This window comes from Scleropages formosus, chromosome 1, assembly GCF_900964775.1.
Source record: "Scleropages formosus chromosome 1, fSclFor1.1, whole genome shotgun sequence".
Classification (NCBI taxonomy): domain Eukaryota; kingdom Metazoa; phylum Chordata; class Actinopteri; order Osteoglossiformes; family Osteoglossidae; genus Scleropages; species Scleropages formosus.
The window spans coordinates 8,315,619-8,340,340 of NC_041806.1; the positions used below are offsets into that span (position 1 = coordinate 8,315,619).

At 45.4% G+C, this 24,722-nt stretch overlaps 1 protein-coding gene across 1 annotated transcript in view; it reads left to right on the forward strand.

Moving 5' to 3' along the window:
- Window positions 1–19,943: 19,943 nt before the first annotated feature.
- The window catches only part of plxna3 (plexin A3), a 113,828-nt gene continuing 109,049 nt past the window's right edge, over window positions 19,944–24,722 (forward strand). Inside the window, exon 1 of the mRNA XM_018752967.2 lies at window positions 19,944–20,153. The gene's annotated coding sequence lies outside the window, so the exon portion shown is untranslated. The remainder of the gene's footprint in view (window positions 20,154–24,722) is intronic.

Here is a 24,722-nt window from a genome sequence, read left to right on the forward strand (position 1 = left end):
AGGGCTGGAGGGGGAGGGGACACACACCCAGGATGGGACACCAGTCCATCACAAGGCACCCCAAGCGGAGCTCAAACCCCAGACCAACCAGAGAGCAGGACCTGGTGAAACCCACCGTGCCACTGCGCCACCGCTCCCTCCCTCGCAACAGACAGTGTCGCTCAAAGACATCCTTTGTCGTTCACCAAATATAAACTTGTTATAGGAATTATGCAATTATTTCAGTTGATTAGTTAAAGTTTACTGATAACAAAAATACCACTAGTTTTTCTGGGGTGTTTTAGTTTGGTACTTTACAGCCTTTGGAAGATTCTAGAAGGCACCTGAATGTTCTAGAAAGCACAAAAACATTCTAGAAAGCATCAGTTCTTAAATGGTACTGCAGTATTCAATGCTGGTGCCAAAATTTGCTCATTCCAAGAATGTGGAATGTTTTTTTCTAAAAACTGACATTTAGCACAAACAAAGACCAAAAGTATGTTTAACAAAACTGAATGCAAAAAGGCAAAAAAATCAACGACATAAAATTTTTGTTCCACTGTGATACAGACCTCTCGTAGACCATGCTGCATTGTCCACCACTCAGGTGTTTTCTCATCATTTGAGGCTCTTTTTTTTTCCCCCCCCAGTGCTACTGGTAGGGTAGTGGATAGAGCTGCTGCCTTGGGATCTAAAGGTCCCTCCTTTGAATTTCACCTACTGCTGTAGTACCCTAGACTAAGGTACTTACCCTAAATTACCCCAGCAATGTAACTCACTGTATAAGCAAGTAAATATGTGTTGGTTACTTTTCACTTTGGGAAGAAAAGCCTCGGCTAAATGAATAATTTAATGTTTCCACATTGCTGATCTTGGATATAAGGGGTTTCCAAAAGTAACCCTGTGATGAATACCAGCTTAACGGGCATCTTTTTCTGACGTTCAATTCTGCGGGATTCTGCAAGGCCTTTGTTTTATATTTTTTATCAACCGTCCCCTGAAATGTCCTGTCCTCTTGTGGATAAGCTTCAGCTCGCCACCGTTGTCTCTCTTTCATGCTGCTGTTCTCCGTGTTTTTTTATATCCTTGCTTTACACCATGTTTCACTGTAATCGAGTCTTGATGGACTCTTGTGTAGCTGCATTTGTAATTGTCATTTAGTCAAGTGTCGTGTGGCGTCTCTATTATGTTATCCACCCTTGTGTGTGTGTGTGTGTGTTAATGTAGAAGTTGTATGTCAATTTGACATTTGCTGCCATAAGATTGTTATATTGAGGATATAAAGGTATAATAAGAGGAGTGTGGTTTGCGCCAACCAGTAGCAAAGTTGTGGAGAAATGTACACATGAGTTGTTGAACGTAAATAAAAATATCGATGAAAAAATATTCAGATGGAACAGCGTTGTGTGTTTGGGGCAGCAAGCAGTACTGTAACGAAGGACACATCCTAAAAAACCAACGCCAGGTCAAGAACCCAACTATATAAGTGCATTAACTCTAATCTAACATCCTCCCAAAAACGTTTGCGTTAAACAATAAAAACAGCCAACGTGTTTGAACAAAACGTCCTATATGATATAAACCAAGCGCTGGTAACGTACTCTCTGATGTCATCTCAAACGCTTCTGCTTCATGCACATGTTGTGAAAACACCCTCGCGCCACGGGCTCCACCAGATGGCACTGTCGAAGTTTCGGATCGGCCGAGAACACTCGGCATCTGATCGCGAAATCGTTCTGGATCGCAAAATTAACAATGGAAACATTCGCTTGGAACGAGGAATCTGGGCATAAAAATGAGGCGGCGCCGTAGGTTTGGCCGGGTCCTGCTCGCCGGTGGGTCCGGGGTTCGAGTCCCGCTTGGGGTGCCTTGCGATGGACTGGCGCCCCGTCCTGGGTGTGTCCCTTCCCCCTCCGGCCTTGTGCCCTGTGTTGCCACGTTGGGCTCCAGTTCACCGCCACCCCACTTGGGACCAGTGGTTTCAGACTGTGTGTGTGTGTGTGTGTGTGTGTGTGTGTGTGTAAGCGCTCAGGGCAGTGCCCAGGGTGCATTTGAACACTCTGCTCTGAAGCTGCTGAGTTTCCTGCTCTTTCTGACCTTTGAGCTCTCGTGTTTTGTATTTCAGGCACAGAAATCAATAGCGGCTCAGCTTCACGCAGCCAGCGACGAGCATCTGTTTACGCACCAGATGGCCACCTAATGTCTTGTAGCGCCGACTGCGAGTCGTCTCCGCGGCTCCGTCACCGGCGCTGCGCTCGTGCTGTCCCTGACTTACACACAGCTCCTCTTGTAAATATTGTGAAACGCGCTCCTCCGCTCGAAACGGACTTGACGGGGAAATGAACCTTCGCGACGCGTTCTGCTCCGCCTTGTAACATCCCCCCCCCCCGCAGCCGTCCTATTTTTGCGCGTTTTTCTATCAGATGCGTTGTAATTCCGTCCCTGTTATCACAGCTCTGGAATTATGTTACCATAAACGCCAGCGTGTATTTTGAAGGCTGTCCAGTGAGGTTAAAAAAAAAAAAAAATAAGATAGAGAACTCTGGAAAGCAAAGGCCGCTATTATAGCAGTTTGTGGGTAGGTCGGACTTTTTATTTAGTGTTTGGCTGACGTCTTCCTCTTTGGTGTTTCTACTTTTTAGCTGGTCGTATTTAAACATATTTAGAAGGATTTTTGACGGTGTGGATCTCCTGCTCCTCACCGCGAGGACGCGACGGCGGAGCTCGCGGCACAAGGGGCACGCGTGACGCAGGGGGAGACGGGGGAGCTGGGGGGGTGTCGCTAATGACCCGTCCGCCTTCACGGAGACGACGCCCGTGGGATGTCGGCGCGGAGGCCGTGCTTTGCCTCCGCCGGACGGCTAATCCCATTCAACAGATGCTAATGCGAAACGAGAAGCTAACGACCTTCTGCTGTGGCTTTCCAACCCCCACCCCGAGCCATCTCATAACACCTCTCGTATAGAAGAGCTCCGCCACCCACACACACACGCACGACCATAACGCACGTGTGATCACAGGTCTGCCCGTACCGAGTCTTTAGATAGATGTGAAAAAAATTGGTTGACTTACTGTTATACTGCAAAAATTAAAAAAAAAAGGGGGCTTTATTAATGTATGAATTAATAACTTGTGCATTAATGAGGTCTGAAGTCAGTGGGCATGGCGATGATGGTGTGTGTGTGTGTGGATCTTCGCTTTTCTCCGCCTGGCCACGCAGTAGCAGGGTCCCAGTGGTGTGAATGAGGATGTATAGACACATGAACAAATACCCCCCTTGCGCGTGTGTGTGTGTGTGTGTGTGTGTTGGCAGAACACAAAGGAGTCGCCGTACCACTGGGTTCTACGCTCCTGAGGTTGCCAGCCGTTGTTCCAAATCTGGTCTCTTCATTCCCGACTGACACCACCTCTCAACCAGACCCCGAGTCACCCAGTAATGCACTCGTGGGGACTTTTGAGAGCGGACTCACATTTTAATTCATCGATTAAAACACACTTTTTTTTTTCAATTTTATTTTTTAAATCGTGTTTTACACCCGCGCTGCGAAGTCTTGCGCTCTTTCTGTTTTAAATGCCTATTTTCAGCTTTTTCATAAATGCGGTTCCTTTGCGCAGCGGAGCGTGTGTCGGGGGACGCGCGTATCGAACTGTAGAAATGCAGGGTGCTGTTCTGGCTAGAGAAGAGAGAGGAGGAGAGGAGTGTTTTTTTGGAAACCGGCAGGCAAGTTGAGCAGTAATAGCTTAAAGTTGAAAACTCTTCTGAGGGGTGAGAAGGAGGAGGTTTGGATAGATGACAGTAGCTGGTAGACAAAGAGTGAGATGGGGGGGAAAAGCTGGTTTCGTTTAAGAACCAGCTGGGAGAGCAGCCCGGCCATTTGGCTGAGGAGAACGAGGCAAAACTTTAATATTTGTAATGAAATTTGACTATATGTGTTTCTCTCATAAAGTGGCAGGGGGTTTAATATGCTGTATCATAATTTATTCATCGGGCTAAAATCACAGAAATCTTAATGTAATACTTTGCATTTATTACGCATTCCATCTGTAGTTATTGCATCGGGTGAATTTGGAACACATGGAAATGATCTCCATAAAAAAAAAAAAAAATCACCAAAACTTTTTTTTTTTTCCAGGTGGGGATTTGAGTAAACAAAGATGTCATGGATTAAGTAAATTATGGTTTTCTAATTAGCCTTTTGGTATCGTTCACATACATTATAGTCACTAAGCAGATGCTGCCGTGTGTACTGGTGTACAGGGCCGTTGTGATGGAAATGTGACTTTACAGTGTCGTGACCACAGCAACATGGTTGCTGAATCTATAAATGTCTTCCACACTAGGTAGCTTTCATTCCTAAATATCCTGCCATCACTAGGTTTCCTGAGCTTCCGTTATGGTAGGTCCCATATGGGCTTTTCACACGGTTCCAGCACAGTACAGGCCCAGCTTCCTCTGACCACACTTTCTCTCCTCTGCAGTGTGGTCCCTCAAGGTTCCATGCACGGTCCATCTCCTTTCTCTCCTCTGCAGTGTAGTGCCTCAAGGCTCCATGCACGGTCTGTCCCGTTTCTCTCCTCTGCAGTGTAGTGCCTGAAGGCTCCACGCCTGGCCCATCCCCTTTGTCGCCTCTGCAGCGTAGTGTCTCAACACCCCACACACGGTCCCCCTTTTCTCCTCTGTAGTGTAGTGCCTCAAGGCTCCACGCCCGGTCCGTCCCCTTTCTCTCCTCTGCAGTGTAGTGCCTCAAGGCTCCATGCACGGTCCATCTCCTTTCTCTCCTCTGCAGTGTAGTGCCTCAAGGCTCCACGCCTGGTCCATCCCCTTTCTCGCCTCTGCAGTGTAGTGCCTCAAGGCTCCACGCCCGGTCCGTCCCCTTTCTCTCCTCTGCAGTGTAGTGCCTCAAGGCTCCATGCACGGTCCCCCTTTTCTCCTCTGCAATGTAGTGCCTCAAGGCTCCACGCCCGGTCCGTCCCCTTTCTCTCCTCTGCAGTGTAGTGCCTCAGGGCTCCATGCACGGTCCCCCTTTTCTCCTCTGCAATGTAGTGCCTCAAGGCTCCACGCCCGGTCCGTCCCCTTTCCCTCCTCTGCAGTGTAGTGCCTCAAGGCTCCACGCCCGGTCCGTCCCCTTTCTCTCCTCTGCAGTGTAGTGCCTCAGGGCTCCATGCACGGTCCCCCTTTTCTCCTCTGCAATGTAGTGCCTCAAGGCTCCACGCCCGGTCCGTCCCCTTTCCCTCCTCTGCAGTGTAGTGCCTCAAGGCTCCACGCCCGGTCCGTCCCCTTTCTCTCCTCTGCAGTGCAGTTCCTCAGGGCTCCACGCACAGCCCCCCTTTCTCTCCCCTGCAGTGTAGTGCCTCAAGGCTCCACACACGGTCCCCTTTCTCTCCTCTGCAGTGTAGGTTCATCTCTGCTCTACAGCATTTTACTCTAAGGCTTCTCATGAGGGCCCTTTCCTCTTCTCCGCAGGGCAGCGTCCTAATACACTTTTTCCTCTGCCTATTATAAGGCTCTGTAGATCAATGTGCCAGCTGAATGTGACAATAAATGTGATATGAATTATGAGCACTGCTCTTTTTAACTACTGCTGTGACAAGTGTTGAAAAACTTGAAGCAGGTCTATGGTTCCATGAAGCATTTCTAGAAGCACTAGAACAGCAGTTCTGTGCGTTCCCTTTGTCTTTCTCGCAGTTAGACAGAGAGAACCACAGACACATACAGGGATATGGACTCTCCCTCCTTCCTCTCCCCCACTCCGTTCCTTCCCCCCGCTCTCCTCCTCCCCAACCACAAAGTGCAGCTCTCCTCGGAGCAGTGGGTGCGGAGGCTAGCGGAGGCTAGCAGGGGGCCAGGGGCCCTGCGTGGCAGTGGCTTCGCCCACCCCAACTCAAAGCCTGGGTGTTGGCTGCCAGTGCAGGAGGGAGACCGCAGGCATGCAAGCAACTCAGATGCGAGTGGAAAGCTCTGTCCGTTGGGCAAGGACCCGCTGCCAGCAGCGAGCTGCAGCACACTCATCTTATCCAGCTAATAGCACATGGCCCCAGAGAGGTACAACACAGCACACTTTCATCTCCAGCACAAGTCTCTGCTTCCTCTGGGCCTCCGTCTCAGAGTTTTAAATCTTAAATCTCTGTAATAGAAGTTCAAATCAGGATTGTCTTCAGACAATAATGTTTTCTGTATCTTTGTGTTACCCTTCATGAGCTTATAGATATAGAGACAAATTCAAATTGAAAGGCTGTGGAGAAAAAGTAGACAAGCTTTCCATTTACATTTATTTAGCAGATGCTTTTCTCCGAAGCGACTTCCAGCAGATACTATGCAGTGTTACCAGCCCACACACCTTACTCACCGTGGTGACTTACACTGCTAGATACACTGCTTACACTGGATCATTCATCCATACATCAGTGGAACACACTCACTATGGGTGAACCTGACCAGCATGTCTTTGGACTGTGGGCGGAAACCAGAGCAGCCGGAGGAAACCCACACAGACACAGGGAGAACATGAAAACTCCACACAGGCTGAGCGGGGATCGAACCCACGTCCTCCGGCACCACCCAGGCACTGTAAGACAGCAGCGCTACCGCTGAAACGTAACGTCTGCCAAGTGCATTTGCTTATGCTTAAACTGAGGGTTCGTTCTGTTCGCCAACACGCAAAAACCGCTTGGGTTCCACAAATATTCCAAAACAGCAGAACCGAACGAAAATCAAACTTCCCGATGCGTCATTCGATACTTTTCCACTTCGCCGTCGCATTAGTTGCGCAAACACAGCAACATCAGAGGGGATCGTCTCTTTGGAAATGACAGCTTCTCACTCCTGTCTTAATTATACACTCTTTTGTGCTTCTTCTCCTTGAGGCCTTGAATATCCTTTGCTTTTGCGAGCTCCTTTCAAGCGTTTGTTGCTGTCATTCATGTCACAGGCATTATAAGTCATCTGCGACAAGGGCGTCGGTAAAGCGATATAATTATAAGGATGGTAAGGCCCAGGTTTGCTCTGCCGTTTGACACTCGGCGCAGCTGTTGAGCGCATACGCGCGTCATGTGGCTCCGCCCGCGGCGGCTCGGCCGAGAGCCCCTGAGCAGCACCTTGTGCCATCCCACCTCTTGTATCTATGGCCACTTCCCCCGATCCTGATCACCGCACGCTTACGGCGGTACTTCATGCTCACAATGCCGCGGTCCTTGCTCGCAGAGGTCATTTATTTGCGTTTTCACCGAAAACATGTTATTATAATCAAAGCGGCCATTAAAATACGGCCACTCCAGACGAGCCCAACGTAACCCGGACCTTGAAAAGCAGCAGTTTGTAGATCTCGTGAAGTGTGTTATTTGTGCTTGTTTTGTTACTCGAAATCCACAGTCGCCATTATTGTGCTTGTGCGCTGTGCTTGGATCAGGGCTGTTGGGAGTTTATGAGCCTCCATCACACACGTAGACAGACACAGACCAGTATCGCTCATGGGAAACCGGAGCCTAACCCGGCAACACAGGGCGTAGGGCCGGAGGGGACACACCCAGGACGGAACGCCAGTCCATCACAAGGCGCCCCAAGCGGGACTCGAACCCCAGACCCACCGGAGAGCAGGGCCCGGCCAAACCCGCTGCACCACCGTGCCCCCTCCTCCTCGAGGATCACCCAAATTGTGGCTTTGCAGAGCTGGTTGAACGCATGCTATGAGCGCAACGAGGCATCGAAACAGGCTCCGTGCGATCGACATGTCGGTCCGACAGCACCAAACAGCTCCCCACCCCAGCGCGCAGGCCTTCTCGCATTTAAGCCCGGCCACATGGACGTGAGCTCGGTGGGAAATGACTGCATATCATTGTCACAAACCTGTGGCTCGATGCCCAGACTTCATCATTTTCAACATGCTCACTTAATTCCTCTTCTTTTTTTTTTTTTTTTTTTTTTTTTCCAGCAGAAGCATTTTTTTTGGAGCAAAAAAAGAAACACTGACTAGTTCTGGGTCGCCAATTGTACGCACGCTGTGGAATGGATCCTCTGGATAAGTTTGCTGCCTGCTCATTTTATGGTTTCTTAGACTTGAATCCCCTCCAGGGTGAATAATGCTGACGCCGAATTTGCGGCGAACGCTCAGCGAGGCTCCTTTCTCGGTCGCTGCTCCCCCCGCCGCCACTTCCCTAGCAGACACATGCAAAGAAGCATTAGTGGACAATTCCATCGCAGCATGTTTTTCTTTCACTTTTACTCCTGTCACCGTGATCTGAGCCGCTTCACCGAGAGTCATGCGTCTGCGCTGGATGCCCGTGACCTCTTCTGCGTCTCAGCTCGCTTACCTGCGCGACACGTACAGTTAAAAGCTTCAAAACCACGTCCCGCGCGCGATTCTACGAATGCGCGTCCGTGAAAACGAACATTACTTCTGCTCACCCGGCAGACGCTCCTCTCCAAAGTGAGGCACGTCTCGGAAGACTCTACCGCAGCACGTCACGCCGACGGACGGAGAGGCCTGGATGCGGACGCGCGGCTCTTGAATCACAGTCAATTCATTTCCATATAAACCACCATATACACCAGCACACATCCCATGTGAAGCTGCGTATAGGGTTTTTTTTTTTTTTTTTTTTTTTTTAGAAAAAGAACACAAACACCTAAAAGAAAACATGTGTATCACCAGCAACAATATTTGTAGGCTATATTTATAATCATGTGGAGTTTTCATCCATCAGATCATGGAAAATAAGCATTGCTGCTCATTTCAACATAAGCTTGTTTTTGCCCATATTCTTGTTCCTCCTTCCGCCGGCTAATGTGAAGTATCTCAGCCTCTTGTTCTAACAAGCACAATTACCAAGAGATTTAACAGCCTCTTTAGGAGACTTTGCAACAGAATAAGATGGATAATTCTGCTGAATTCATACATGTTTTAGCAGATTTTAGAAGGTATATTAGAAATGCCAAGGAAATGATCTCTCATTTTTATTGGGATTAATACAGAATGCAGCCCATGGTTGCTAGGTGACAGATAACGCTCAGCATGAGTGGTAATGTGGGGCGGAACTGAAAAACACACAGTCTAAATCACGGGCTAAAAGAATATTCCATTTTTGCTCTGAAATGAAATGCTTCCCCTGAAAGCTGCTCTCCTAGTCAGGTGATTACAGATGTAAGAGGCCATATCATGGTATCCATGGGAACGGAATGCTGCCGATTCTTCTTCCACATGTGCGGCAAACTACAGTCACTTCTGGCTCTCAATCTGTGTGCCATGGGTCTCTTTTCACGGGCTTTGAATTAATCACTGTCATTTTTTTACCAAAACACACCATAAAGTACTACCCCCACAGCTGCTTTGAAATAATAGAATTTAAATGCTTCAGTATTTCATGATGATCTTATGCCCTAAATATATAGCAAATGCCATGCAAGGGTAAAAAAAAATAACATTGCCGCATTTTGTGGTAACAAAAAATGTTTCTTTCTCACTACAATACGCCCTTTCTAGAGCAGTGGAGCAAATTATTGTTGCTTGGCAACAGGTAGAGCTTCAGCTTGAGCTTTTAGGCATCTTTTTACTTAATAAGGTCAAAGAGGAGCTATAAATCTTATGAGTTTTTTTCTTTTTGCCGTTGCTTTTATCTAGGCCGACTTACAGTATCGCACTCATTTAAACAGCTGGATATTTTTACTGAAGCAATTTGCGGTTAGGGTCTTGCTCAAGGATTCTACAGCAGTAGGTGTTGAACCAACACCTTTCCGGCTATAAGGTTATTCAGCGCTGAGGTTAGTGAAGCCCTTGCGACCCTTAGTTTCACCAGGAAACCTGATAAGTTACGATTTTTCACGAGAATCAGTCTTTCTCATATGACTTAATAGGTGTGTGATGACCGATGAAATGTTTTGCGTTAGAGGAAATCGTGTGCGTAGCAGAAACACGGAAGTAGTGCGGGTGTAAAACAATAAGTAATAACAATGAAAAGTGAACCCTAAGTTGCACTGGTTAAACGAAACAGGTAAGTAGAATCAGGTGCGTAAATCATAGTCATTTATTCATTTTATAGATTTTTTAAAAATATTTCATGGACAAATAACAAAAAAGGGGGCGCGTGGGTGCAGCGGGTTTGGCCAGGTCCCACTCTCCGGTGGCTCTGGGGTTCGAGTCCCGCTTGGGGTGCCTTGCGATGGACTGGCGTCCCGCCCTGGGTGTGTCCCCTCCCCCTCCGGCCTTGTGGCCCGTGTCGTCAGGTTAGGTTCCGCTTCGCCGCGACCCCACTCGGGACAAGCGGTTCCAGACTGTGTGTGAATGAATAACAACCATCCCTATAGGGTTCACACGCTTTCAAGCAGCTCCGTATATTTCGCTTCATTACAGCGTGCCATCGCACTTCCGAAGAAAGAGCGCTTACAGCATTAAGTACGCAAAGGCTTGGTCTTCGATCGTTTGCAAAGTGCCGATGCCCAACTTATTTTTGAAAATATGGAAGTGATACGTGCTGTGTAATTCTGGTCTCTAAAAATATAAAATACGGACAAGCAGCAGAAGTGCATTTGTATAAGGTAAACCTAGTAATTACCATTGCTTTTCCTTCAGCTGAAGGGTTTTCTTTAAAGTGACTGAGCTTGTAGACCAACAAACCGAGGCTGAACAATACAGCAGAACGTGGAACTACTGGCTTGGCTTAAACCAGATGCCGACAAGCTGCAGACTCGAGGAGGCAAGTGGCTGCTTCTCCACCTCTGTGCGGTTTCTTCATGGGATGAGGGAGCTTTTTCCTCTCTCTGGTCACAGCCCTCCACAGCGCGCACACACACACGGCTCCACCAACAGCTGCAGAAGCTTACGAGAGCCAGCTGTGAAGATCCCCTAAGAGCCGAGCGGCAGCACAGTGTATTATTGCGCAGAGAGAGGTCTGAGCCGGGGGCCGCGCCCGGCAAGCGAGGCGCTGTCATGCATGCCGTAGGCCTCCGTACGGGGACTGGAGCAAATCAAATCCAAGCTGCCGTCAGGTTTTACACGGATTGTGGCACTGAAACACCGCTGCTGTGAGTCAAGTGTTAGCAGAGCGTTGAATATTCCTGTGGACACCTTTTATTAATTCAATAAGCTCACACAATGACGCTTCTCACATGATGACGTAGTGGTTAGCCCTGCAATCTTTGTACCCTAAGGTTGCACGTTCAAATCCCGTGTGCAGTATCCTTGAGGAAGGAACTTACCCTAAATTGCTCCAGTGAATGTTACCAGCTGTATAAATGGGATAGTACTATAGCTTACCAGGGGACGTGGTGGCGCGGTGGGTTGGACCGCGTCCTGCTCTCCGGTGGGTCTGGGGTTCGAGTCCTGCTTGGGGTGCCTTGTGGCAGACTGGCATCCCACCCTGGGTGTGTCCCCTCCACCTCCAGCCTTGCGCCCCGTGTTGCCGGGTTAGGCTCCGGTTCCCCGCGACCCCATTCGGGACAAGTGGTTTCAGTCAGTGTGTGTATTGTAGCACAAAGTATACCATTGTTTCTGATAGCCTTGATTTACTTTTTTAGCAGTTCAGATTAAGGGACTATCCTTCCACGTGACAAAATGAATGTTACAAGTAAACAATTAATTTCATTGAATGAGATGCAATTTGTCAAACTGAACACGCCGCTAATACAATTCTTACCGGTGGAGTTGATTAAAAAATTCTAAATGTATGCATGCACATGGGGTGAAAATTGATGAAAGTGAGCCTGATGAACACATGTAAGGGCAGTGCTTCCAAGCAGATGTGTGCAGCCCCCAACACTCAAACATCCATCCATCCATTATCAATAACCTAATAAAAGACATCCTGTTCAGGTTCCCCCGTAGTGTGTGAGTGACAGAGAGAGTGTGTTCCACTGATGTATGGATGAGTGACCCAGTGTAAGTAGTGTATCTAGCAGTGTAAGTCATCTTGGTGAATAAGGTGTGTATGCTGATAACACTACATAGAGTTCATTGGAAGTTGCTTTGGAGAAAAGCACCTGCCAAATGAAGTAAAGTAAATAGCCTCTTCTCTTAATGCAGGGTTGTGGTGATCTGGACTCTATCCTGGAAGCATAGGGTACAGGCAGAGTACACTCTAGAAGGAGCTCTAGTCCATCGCAGGACAGCCACATGTTTACTCACACACTATGGGCAATTTAAAGTCATCAGTTTGCCTAAAAGATGCATCTTTGGGAGGAAACCAGAGCACCCAGAGAGAACATACGTGAACACAAGGAGAAGACAAACTTTGCACATATTGAACCACATTCATACCCACGGCTGGACTCAGAGCCCAGGGTCTGTGAGGCACCAGCACTACGTGCAGAGTCACCGAACCACCCAGACTCAAACACGTGAAAAAAAACACAAAGCTTAGTAGATGAGCCCTGATTCAGCATCCACTTAGCAAGCGTGGGTTAGCGAGCTCATACTGTTGCCTTTCATTGTAAACTTCTCACAATCAGTGCCTTTGAAATATCCTCAGTGGCAATCAAGAGGAGAAAAATAATATGAATAAACACATCTCTCTTGTCACCCCGAAATCTTTTACATCATGACAGGTTAAAATACTTGACTGTGTGTTTCCAAAAGGAAATGGATTTTTTCTGACCTTGCTCCGGAAAAAAGTCAGAATTGCATTTCTTTTTTACAGTTCATAGAACACCTACCATGGGTATTAATATTTATGAATGTATTTCTAGCAGCAAAACAGAAGCTCCGGGTTCAATGTGTCACAGCTCACATCAGTTTCTTCCTGTAAGACAAGGCAGCTCTGACAAAAGCATCTGGAACAATATGAAATAAATGACTGACTTCGTGACAAAACTGCTCTCTTCAATCTATAGACCAACATTGAAATCAAGCAAATATCTGTATTGTAATGATAAATATTTGCAAAAGTTTATACGGGAAGCCAAAAACTAGTAAATATATATTTACTTTATATTATTATTATTATTATTATTATTATTATTATTATTAGTTTAACTTTTTTTTCGTGTGGCATTCTTTGGCTCATCAGAAATATTAATTCCACTGCAAACAATCCCCTAGAAAATATGAGAATAACGTTACTTGTACTTGGTCCCCATTAAGTCATGAATATCACATTTTTTTTTAGGAAAATATGGTTTCCTCTCTTTTGAAAGATGAAATCCCTGTGATTTATTTCATCTTTTTTTTTAAGCAAGATGAGGTAGAGGTGGGTTCGACTATGGTCTCTTAGCTGTCTGGAATACAGCTGGTCTCTAACTGATAACCTTGGGACCACGAGTTAGTTTGTTCCTTGAAAATTTTCTTAGTGGGATGCGAGACAGAGTGGGTTCTCTGCGCGGCTACTTGTGTTATTGTGATGGCAAAAACAGTGCCTTTGAACGAAGCGACGAGAAAAATCACGTCTGCATCTGTACCTCTCCAGATGTTGGTGAAATGGATTTAATCTAAACGTCGGTAGCATGACAGCTCCGCAAGGCGGGAGGCAACAATGTTGTTTTGGATGGGAACAGAGCGGTGGATTCTCCCTCTGCCTCCCACCGAGCAATTCGTGGAGACCAGCCTGGCAGACAGTCCCTCCCTCAGGTGAGCCCGGACACCTCGTGCACACGCCTGTGCCTTCTGAGTGCCTTGGCAGGGGTATTTACGGCACATCATAAATGTAAAACCACATTAAGGAACTGGTTAAAGCTACAGCAGAAATCGTTATTTGCGATCGCTACCTGTTGGTACATTGGGTAAAACTTTGGACCACAATTTCAATTGGTATGCCAGCTCTGTTTATTCAAAATAAACACTGAAAATGTCTCAAATGTTTGTAACTGCGAAAAGTTTGTTAGTTGAAAGTTTGCAAGTCAGGGGCCCACTGTAAATTATTATGTGCACATACACATGTACCTAAATATACATATTTTAAATCTATTGTAATTATTTATTGCAAATATGTATAAATAAAGGGAAAATTTCACGTGAATGACGGAAAACAAAACCTGTGTAAATTCTATCACAGACAGATGTGTGTTTGCAGGAAAAAAAAAAAAAACACATGGATTTTATCCGAAAAGCTGTGGCTACACGGGGTGAAAGTAAAAGGAATTGTACAGTTTGTTCCGTAAATGGTAGACTTGAAAACAGAAAAGATCAAGACTTAGAGGAGGCGGATTTATTTATTTATTTTAGGGAAAGAAAGAAAGAAAAAAAAAAAAAAAACGGACCAACATTTCAGCGTTTCATGTAAGAGGACACGGATGAGTGTGGGTAGAAATAGTACAAACAAGATGATCAGAAGCACAATGGCTAAAACATCAGTAAAACGCCAGTTGAAAGATTCGGAAGTGAATGTAAGCGAGAGCTAGGAGCCAGTGGAAGGAAATATTTATAGAAGTAACATGGTATAAGAGAAGCAATGGGAGGACACTGGAAGAGGTCATACCCAAAGCAGAAAAAAAAACATCAGTTGGGAGCAACCAGTAATAAACTGTTAAATTAAATTTTTCCTACACATTACAACAGATAATTATGAAGTCTTCCTACACATCCTACAAATGTTCATATTGGAGAAGCAGAAGAAAGAATGAAGATGTATTTTAGATCAAGGATGGGGAAGAGTCATGAGTGCTGGAATATAAATGGATGGATCAATGAATGGAAAGAGGACAGTGTTTTTTTTTTTCCCTCATTAAAACAATGTTGTTTTACTATCCCAAAGTGAAAATATTATTTGCAGTTTTCACATCAATCGCTTTGTAACCTATTTCTGGAAGGGTTTGAGGGCGGCACAGCAGACCGGTGTGTAGCTAACTCTATACTGTAATTTGAGTAATGAATATTAATTAGTCTGCTTCCTACTGTGGCCACTAAGAGGCAGCATAGGCTGTGAGAGGCCAGAGATCAACTCGCACTAATTATCACATCCACTTTCCTATGAAACTGTTCAAAAACAACACTTCGCAGAATTCTTAGCCAAACACCGAAGTATTCCTATGTATGTCTCCTCCTCGCCTCTCTGCTTCACCTTCCTGTAGCAGCCTGTATGAAGTTGAAGGCTCCGGTTACGCCCTACAAGACCATCGAAGCATCTCCTCCATGATATCTACAGACTGCTATGTCCTTCCACCTCACACCGCACAAGAGGTCCAAAATCAAAAATCCAGCAATTCTCCAGTGTGCTGTAATGTCTCCCTCTCTCCCTCAGAACTGCTGGATCCCTCCCACTATTCAAGGAGGAACATCTTTTTTGGACCCCCTTCTTTCCTGCCCTGTCTGCTCCTTCCTCTTTCATTACATCACGTATTTCACAGAAATTTACTCCCTATCATGCAGCTGCTCCTATAATGTTAACACAGCAAACACGGTGGTACTGAACTAATTGACAGTACCTTAAAAATAACATGCCAGCATCTGCCTCTCTGTCTGTTGGTGAAATATACTTTTGTTTATTCTAAGTTGTACATTGCTTTGAAGAAAAGCATCTGCTAAATGAACACATTTGAATGGAAATACATGTGATATATGCAACACTTTTATATTCCAATGCAGTACAGTATTCCCCAAAAAAGGTTTCAGAAAACAGAGTAGAAAGGAAATATAGTGTCAAACAGGGGTTCAGAGATTGGCAAAATGTATAAGTGCTCATCAGTCACAGCGGCATTTATTAAAAAAAAAAAAAAAAAAATCCTGCCGGCTCTAATATGTGAGGAAAGAAGCTGAGCGAGTGCAACCCTAGCTCTGAAAAAGTTTGCATCGACTGGTACGCCGAACAAGACTTCGACGCGGAGAAGCAAAATCTCAACAAACAGATGATGGAATAGCATGCCTTCTGCGTCCCTCCCAGGAAGTCTGATGTCAAGCACGGTGGGCTGGCACTGGCCACGGCTCCACTTTCAAAGGAACCCGCAGACCCCCCTTTCATCTGCTCTGGAGGTTCACTCCCCCGTCCTCCTCCTCCCTGCCCCTCCCTCTCCACGCCCGTTCTCCGGCGGGGGCGAAGCACTGTCCCGCTCGTCCAAGATGCGGTCAAGGAGCCGGGAGGGAAAAGGCCGTCTCCCTCAAGTGGCTTCAATTAGGGGAGGCGCACGATTACAGGGGGAGCGCTCGCCTGGCGGGTCCCGTTCAACCCCAGCCCTGCTGGATTACAGGGAGCGCTGGATGGCCACAACAGGCCTGCATCTGTGCGCACCTCCCTCCGCCCCTCCCCACCCGCCACCACGCTTTATTTTAAGAACGCTCTCCCTGGTGCTATATCGTGCTTGTGCTGGTTCAACCCTTTCCTCGGTGCCCCGAAGCCTCACCTTTCCAGAAAATACGTCCGCCATTCACTTAGTGCTAGGCGTGCTGAAAGGCAACCTACCGGGAGAATCAAAATACAAAAATAAATTGAAATAACTGAATCAAATTTTGTGTAACGACTGTATAATCACCTAACAGTCAGGTAAGTCAAAGCAGCCTGTAGGGTTCGGTGACTCCGCGTTTTACATTTACACGCGAGACAACTAGGGAAGCAATCAGCGTTATTAACTGAACCCACTGTGGAGACTGCTAGTTAATGGTGATGCTTATCCTACCTCAGCTGGAAGTGTACGTGTTCGGTGCAGACAGAGATTGCAAGTGTCATTTTTCCCAAACAGGCAATTACTGGTGACACAATTTGAATAAGTGGATTGCTTTGCTGCTCGCAAGTGGATTGCCTCAAACTTTATTACCGCTGAATGACGGAAGGGTCCCATAATACATCTTGACTCCTTCGAATAAGACAAGGGCCTTTCGGATGAATAATATTTTTATTGCTTTTAATTCGGTTTCTATTTTTTCCACTGATGCCAGGATGGTAAATTTATAGCAAGAGATGGACTGAGGGAATGAGAGAAAGATCTACAGTATACTTGCGGCATAATGTTTAATGCATGCTTGTTCTTTCAGTTCCTCAGCTCACTTTTAGCAGCGCAGGTCAACTTTCCCTTAACAATGTGGGGAATGCTCTTCTGTGAGAACATGCGGGCATGTAATTACTAAAGCCTTGGGATCATTGCGCTGAATTTTAAACCTCCGCTGCAGTTTTCTTCTGCTACTTTTATTATTACTATTATCTAATCACAAATGATCCCTGACTGAATGTCCAGTGCAGGTTTGAGGTGGTCCAGAGCCAATCTCAGAAACATAAGGAGTGAGGTAAGGAACATCTTGGCTGGGTCATTCAGTCTCGGTACTGTATTATAACATTAAATTTGCTCTTCCTTTATGACTGTCTCACGAAGCAAGCAAACTTTGAAAAGTTTTTGATGTTTTCAAAGCTATAAACATTTTGAAGTGTATTCAGTGAAAACTTTTATTTTGTTAATGTGCATTCCTCTTGCACTGTTGTCTGCAGTCTTTAATGGATTTCTCTAATATCAAACTTCAGACTTCTTACTCCTAATCTTCATCCTCCTTCAAGGCTATTAAACTCATCTCTCTGCAACATAGCAGCATCAGAACCCTCCTGTGAGCACATTTCCTGCAGCTGCTCCACGTCTTGCGGCGCACAAGGATGGGATAGACGACAGCATCCCGCGTCCTCAGACCCGGGAGCGGGAAATGTACATTACCTCCTGGGTGAACCTCATTACATGTCACACATTCAGTGCTTCCGACTACCTACTCCAGGTACCAGATTACCTGGGGTTAGGTTGGTTGCTGCTGTGTTACCCTAAGTCTTTTCAGCATCCTTGTTTTGGAACATGTCCTTTCCGTAGAACACCGGAGTTCTCCATCTGATACATCCTCCTATTTATGTCCTTTTGTCACGCTGCTCCACGGTGTTTCTTCCATTGACTCCCTGTTGCTACTTACAATGCAACTCACTACTCAGCTCTTCCTTACCGCTGTGTTAATGATTATATTTTCTGCATATTCTATTCACCATTCAGCCTAAATTCCCTCCTGACCACAGCGATTATCTTTTTCAATAAGTAGCCGGAACTTCCTCCTCTCTAGCCGGGCAGCGGTGAAGGAAAAAGTGACGAAAACTTTGTAGTGTTTTGTTGCCTGTACTCTGTATTCTAACATCACAAAACTTGGAAAAGCACATTGACCCCCTTACAGCATATTTTATGTTTTCATGTCTAATTTTTAAGATTAATTTTTTTTTTTAAAATCTTACTGTGCCACGATTTAAAAGTGCATAAGCTGTACCATATGAATGAATACAGCTCCTGTTTCTGTTAGCGTTAATAAGAATAGCATAAAAAGTTTTGCTAGAAAAGCACCAACCAAATGTGTGGTGTTCATTTGCTCTGCTCAGCAAATGTGTCCTGTATTTAAATTTGTAAGCCATTAATTAATTAGAGTTTAGGTAGATTGATGCGAGGCGTAAAGCGCACGGATAGTCCATACTTCAGATGGAACACCAGTCCTGCACACTACCGGGTAGAACTCCTGGACTTTGACTGATTGCCTGATCAATTGATCAGTTAGGCTAATTGATTACACGCTCCTTGTCTCCAATACAGCGAGAAGTCCGTTGAAGAAAACATTCACAAATTAAAATAAGCAAACGAAGGAAGCAAATTAGTTTTTCTGTCCAAATGGAAGAGTGCTTTAGGCCGATTCCACACAGAAATATTTTACCAGAGTAATGTAACGTCTGGGCTATGGATGTGTGGGGGGAAGAGGAGGCCTCTCAATGCTCAGTCAAGCCCAATTTTCCCCACCGGTACTGGTGTATAACCCTCTGCGCACCACTGGCAATATTTTCATTTCCTAAATACCTGATCAACTGCAAAGTATTTCTTCACATTTCAAGATGCAGTGAGTATGACGTGGAACACACACTTTGTGCGACACACTGCTCTTTCTGGAACTTTTATCCAAAATGCAGTGGCTCAAACCAGATAACACTTTGAATAATTTATGAATTTATATGTTGTTTCTTTTTTTTTTTTTTTTAAATTACTGACCCATATGGGTGTGTGTATATGTACACACACGCTATGTTAAATAGCCATGTTCACAATAATGTACTGACATAACTCATACTACACGTCAACGACCAGTACACGGTTACATTTACGCATCAGCCTAAGGCAAATATATAAAATATGCGAACTGTATTTAACGCATAAACGTTGCCTGTTATTCTTTTGTGTTCTTCATTTTATTTGTATTTGCAACTAACCTGAAGCGAAAATCAAAATCTAGTAAAAAAAAAAAAAAAGCTAAATTTAGGATTAAGGTTAAAAAAAAAAAAAGTGAAGGTTAAAAACGTTTTTAGTCTCGGCTGAAAGGAGGGGGGGGAAAAAAAAAAAAAAAAAAAAAAACGTTCGTTCAGTGTATTCGCAGGAAAAAGAAAAAAAAAAAAGGCACAAAGAACGGTTTCCTGCGACTTAACGTGAGGGAAGGACACGACCTACGGAGCTCGTGGCGTTTATTGCCGCGTGGACCGGAGCCGTTGAAGGCGCCCTCGGACACGACACCGGCGCGTGGACATACAGCACACGCGCGCACGCACGGGCGCGCGCTCAGCCCGTGCATTTATTTTGGTTTTTCCAGTTCCCTCAGAGCGAAAATTAAGCGTACCAAAAAACAGCTCGGCCTACCCTTTTTAATTTTAGCTGTTAATAAACGCCTCAAAGTGGCGTATAGCTCACTGAGCCTATTTCGCAAAATAATAATATACAAAAGGTTTAAATTTTGGGGAGCATAATCTACTCCACAACACAACCATTTCTCCAACATCTGGGGTTGGTCCAAAAATACCTGATTAACGATGGGCCGCTACCACTGACAGAAAAGTAGGTGTAGTTCTGCCCAGCGACTATCACGTTTATACATTACAGTCTTCTGAAACGATTTTATCCAAATTTCGTGTATAATAGAACTCTATGAAAGAGCTGGAAAAATTAATAAAGAGCTTCTTTCACAGTTATAAACGCAGTTTAACATTAAAACGTTAACAGCATCCCCCCACTAGAGCCAGTGGTACGTTCCCCATTTAAAGCAACAGATCCTCACGGAGTCGTTCCTGAAGAAAGCCAGACCGTGTCTTAAGGGTTCGGCCAGCACAACACAAATGCAGCGGTGAGGAGCGCCTGGTGGGCTTTCTTTCGAGGATTCTCAGTGGACCCACAATTCAAAATCTGCTTGTAAAAGGAAAAGAAAATAGGGGAAAAAAAAAAAAAAAAACTCCATAGGCTCATTCGTGAATGCGGATATAACTGTTGCACCTTAACACAGGTAGGCGTTATGAGCTGCATGTTCCACAACAAAGCTGAGAGGAGCGTCGGCTCCGAGTCTGTCTGGTACTCCGTCGGGGTGGTGGTCGTCGTGAGCGAGCGAGTGCGAGTGTGAGTGTGTGTGAGTGTGTGTGTGGCTGTGGCGCGGCTGGTGTGAGATCTCCCGCTGCGTGGATCCCACCGGGGCGCAGGGGGTCTCCTCTCGGCTGCGGGGGTCGGGCTACTGCGAGCGGGCGGACTGAAGCGGCGCTCCGCATCTCCGCCAGAACAAAGGGGGCGTTAAGTGGCTCTACGAGCCCGGGGATGGATGAACAGGTAGCGGCGGCACAAAACACGCGCATTCTGCACATTTCGCCAACATCCCCGCCCTCCCCCGCGTAAAACGATTATCGCTCATTGCATCCTAATTGTCGGCTGTGTGTTCGAGCGCGTTGCATCGCGATCGGACACTTCTTTTCTCCCCGTCGTCTGTGAGCATCGCTAACTGACAATATGACCCCCCCCCCCCCCCCGAGCGCCACGAGGGTCAGACATGTCATCAGGAATTGTGGCGCGTTCTGCTGAGACATGAGAAATGTGCGACGTGCACCGTAAACGCTGTCACACGCGTGTGCGTATTCTAGTGAAGGAGCGGCGGTAGGATGATGACCCCCCGCCCCCCCGCACACATGCGCCACCACCCCAGAGTGGGATGTGGCGGGTCGCCACGCACTGGCAGCCCTGTCAGTTATATTAGTCTTTTTTTTTTTTTTTTTTTTTTTTCTCCTTCCCCTTCTTCATTCGTCGTGTCAAAAATCACGCAGCTCGCGCGCAGCGCATGCTACCTTTCTTTATTGTGTCCACGCGCGAAGTTGAGGGGAGGGGGGGGCGGTAAAAAGGGTCACCTCCTGGAAACGGGGCTCCGGGTTGCGCTGGAGGGCCGGCGGTGTGCGGCGCAGGTGTGGAGCGTGACGGCGGAGCGCGTGCTTGACAGCGGTGAGCAAGCGATCCGCGCGAGAGCGAAGCGTGGACGGGTCCCCACGCAGCAAGCGGAGTGAGATTAATGAGGGGGACCTTTCGGAACGCCGTCCGTTTAATGCCGTGCTGTTTTTGGACCCAACTCTTTTTGGACGTGCTTTGACGTCCACGGGATGCTGCGCGATTTGTTTTCAGCGCGCGACACGACTGAGGGGTGCTGCGAATGCCATGGACGTGAAAAAGGGTTCGAATGATGTTTCTGGGCCGCTGTTATTGAACCGGTGGTGATGCTCCCGGGCCGATGCCTCGTGGCCACCCCAGACAACACGAGGTGAATGTGAATAAGACTGGGGGGGGGAGGCAGCATCAGGGCACCCCACTGTCCACACTGTACACTCTGTTACACTGTATCTTTCTTCCTGGGTGTAAATACAGTGAGTGCTGTGATGAGGAGGAAGGGTCCGTCCAGCCCTCCTGTATCGATGACATCCTGTTGTTTTTTCGCGTCCCCCACATGACTGGAGCTACTGCTCAGTGCATTGTTTGCACACCTTTGACATGTCAAAGAATTACCTGTCCGTCAGTCATCGGCTGGACTATTTGAAGGGAAAATGTTAATTCGTAGAGCTCTAGAGTATTGGTAAGCAACATCATGGGTTGACTATACTATTTTTTTTACCGTGTTGTTGATGTCCCGTCAGTGAGCCAGGCTGCTCCGTCGTGTCATTTTTTTTCCTATTTACTTGAAAGAAGAGAATTGCATGTCTATTATGGAGCATATCAAGTGCCGCTGTTGGATACTGTGCCTCTCGGTATGAAATGAATGCCCTGGTAATGTTGGAAATTTGAGGGCCGCTGCAGGATCATCTAACACCTTTATCTAAGGCAACTTGCAAAGTTAGGCTTGTACATCAGCAAGCTACGCACAGCACGTACCCATTTATACACCAGCAGGATATTTGTACTGTATCAATTCAAGGTAAGTGCCTTGGATAGTGGAGGAGCAGGAATTCAGACCGGGAGCCATTACCTTAACCACTTTGCTACTTGCTTCCCTAAATATGATTGCCAAATGAAAAGCTTAGTCACATACTGAACTCGGGTGTTGATGTGTGCCTATCCGTATACGCGATGGCGGATTGTTGAAAATACGAGAAGGCAAAAGGTATCCGCAGTCACCTGTATTTAAATGAATGTGGATACTTTTTTGACTTGGCCTTCTAGATTAATGGGTTAATTATGGGTTCACTGTTCTCTGCCAGAAATCTGGGTGTAGTATATCTCATAAACGTCAAATTCCATCAAAACTGTCTGCGCTCTGACCGTAGCAGGGTGTTGTGCCAAGGTGGTTTAATCTACAAGATTTCAGACATCACTCAATCTTGATAACAAACAAGTGTGGTCCAAATGTTGCCTGACCCCACATAGCCCTTAGACTGGTTTGATTTACGAACCAAGTACATAAACACATGAGGTAATTTACTTGACAGTTACCAATACATCGAGGTACCCACCTTGGAAAGTTAAATGGGCAGTTCTTATCTTACGCCACACAATTTGTTTTGTCAGAGGTAAAAGAGCGAGAAGTATCGTGGATATACGTTTCCTTGCAATCTGAAGGTCCCCAGTTTGAGTCAAGGGGTTGTCCTGCTGCAATACCTTGATTCACATGGGTAAACATTTGTAATGTTATCAAGATTTAACATTGTTAGTCCCCTTGGATAAAGATGTCAGTGAAATAAAGTTAAAAGTAATGACATTATCAAGATATGAATAGATCTTTGCTTTTGAAAATGTCAAAATATCCATTCAGCGTTGATGCTAAGTATTGTCATACCGTCTACAAGGGCTTTTTTGTAGTTTCATAAATTTAAAGCGTTATTGGATGCAGTAGGACAATACAATATCTGTTTATATAGATTTTAGAGACAGACCATAATCACCATGATTGATAAGCAGACCAGTGTGTCATTACTATTAAAAGAATAAAATAAATGACAGTTTTCCCTGATGCAGAGTTTGATACTGGCCCAGTGTTTCTATAGTGTTAATAACAATCATGATGTTTGCCTGTGAAATTAATTCATTAATCAGTGTCAATAAAGGTAACAATGAGATGCCATTGTTAATTGAATCAAACTGATTGAATTATTTGGGGATTTGATCACTGTAGTTGTAATCTCTCCCTTTATTATGGCTTCATCCCATTATGCAATTAAGCATGAAGGTAAAACCCAAAGCAACTTGGAAATTTGTAGCTCTAGGTTAAGTTCAGAGGTTTTCAAGTGCTGAAAATATGTTGTGTATATGGGTGTCTTGTCATGATTTACAGAGGAATCACAGCTGGACACCTGTGAGCTAAATGACAAATCAAACATCAGAATGAAAAGGATATTTCTTTTTTATTAAATATATTATTGATGTGGATTCCAAGGCATCAGTTTGTTTTGGAGCCGGTGTCATGCAGTTGCCGAAATAATAGGAACGGCGTTCCCGGAGTGTCTTGAAAACACCCTCATTATTTTTCCAAATGCATTGGTTACTTTTACCTGGGTGGAATTTATGCTAGTATGCATATTTTAATTTCAGTACATTTGTTAGAACCTGATGTAGCTTTTTTATTTTTAATTGTACTTTAATGAATGCTGTAATGTACTATATTAGTCTTAATAAAAAAGTGCAGCACATTTAATACCATAAGCTCATATTTGTGAGCAGTTTTATTGCTTATTTTCTATGAACTTGTGTATTTTTCCTTTGGCATATATCCTTTAACTTTTTTATTCTAACAGTTATAAAGATTTGCAAAGCAATAAAAGAATATATCATGGTTCTTTAACCCTACTGATGAATCATTTAAAATTCAGTTCTCTAGGGCTCTGATATATTTCTTCATTCTAGTCTCAGCATTTGTTCAGCCTCCTAAAATGGCTAAATACCAATTTATCAGTCGGTTAAACAGTGTTATTGACCCAGACAACAGGTATGTGTATAGGTGTTGTGCTTTTACACAGAAATGATATTTCATTTATTGTACAGGTGTTATCATTTTCTACAGTAATACATATTTTGAAGTCAAATATCAAAGCAGTCCTGACTTTGAGAAGTGGTTGGTTTTTATGTTGAATTACCTGATTATAAGCAATACCCTTTTCAGCCATGTCTCGTATGGGTCTGGCATCGTGGCTCCCGCTGTCCCCTGCAGCCTGGCTGCACAGACCTCTCGGATGGAGCAGTTTACCGTTATCCGTAATGAGATCTTTTGTTTTGCTTGGCCCCAGCTTGTGGATTTTTCTTTTCTCGCAAAAGGTATGACAGGAAAAGATTTAATGGGCTCAACCCGCAGAAACCGTTTGAAATGATAAAGCCCACTATTTGGATATTCTTCCGACTTGCTGGTTGTTATGTTTTGTAGGTAGGTATACATAGGATGCGGTGAATGTACACGGGTATGCAAGTGCTCACCCATTTGTTCTCTTCCAGCTACAAGTTTGAACGTAGTCTGTACGGTAGAGCCTTTCCTTTAGTCATACAGCATGTGGAGCTGGGATATAAAACAGAGGAAGCAGTCAGGTGATTCCAAGGCCTCTGTTTTTCATCTCACGTGATATCT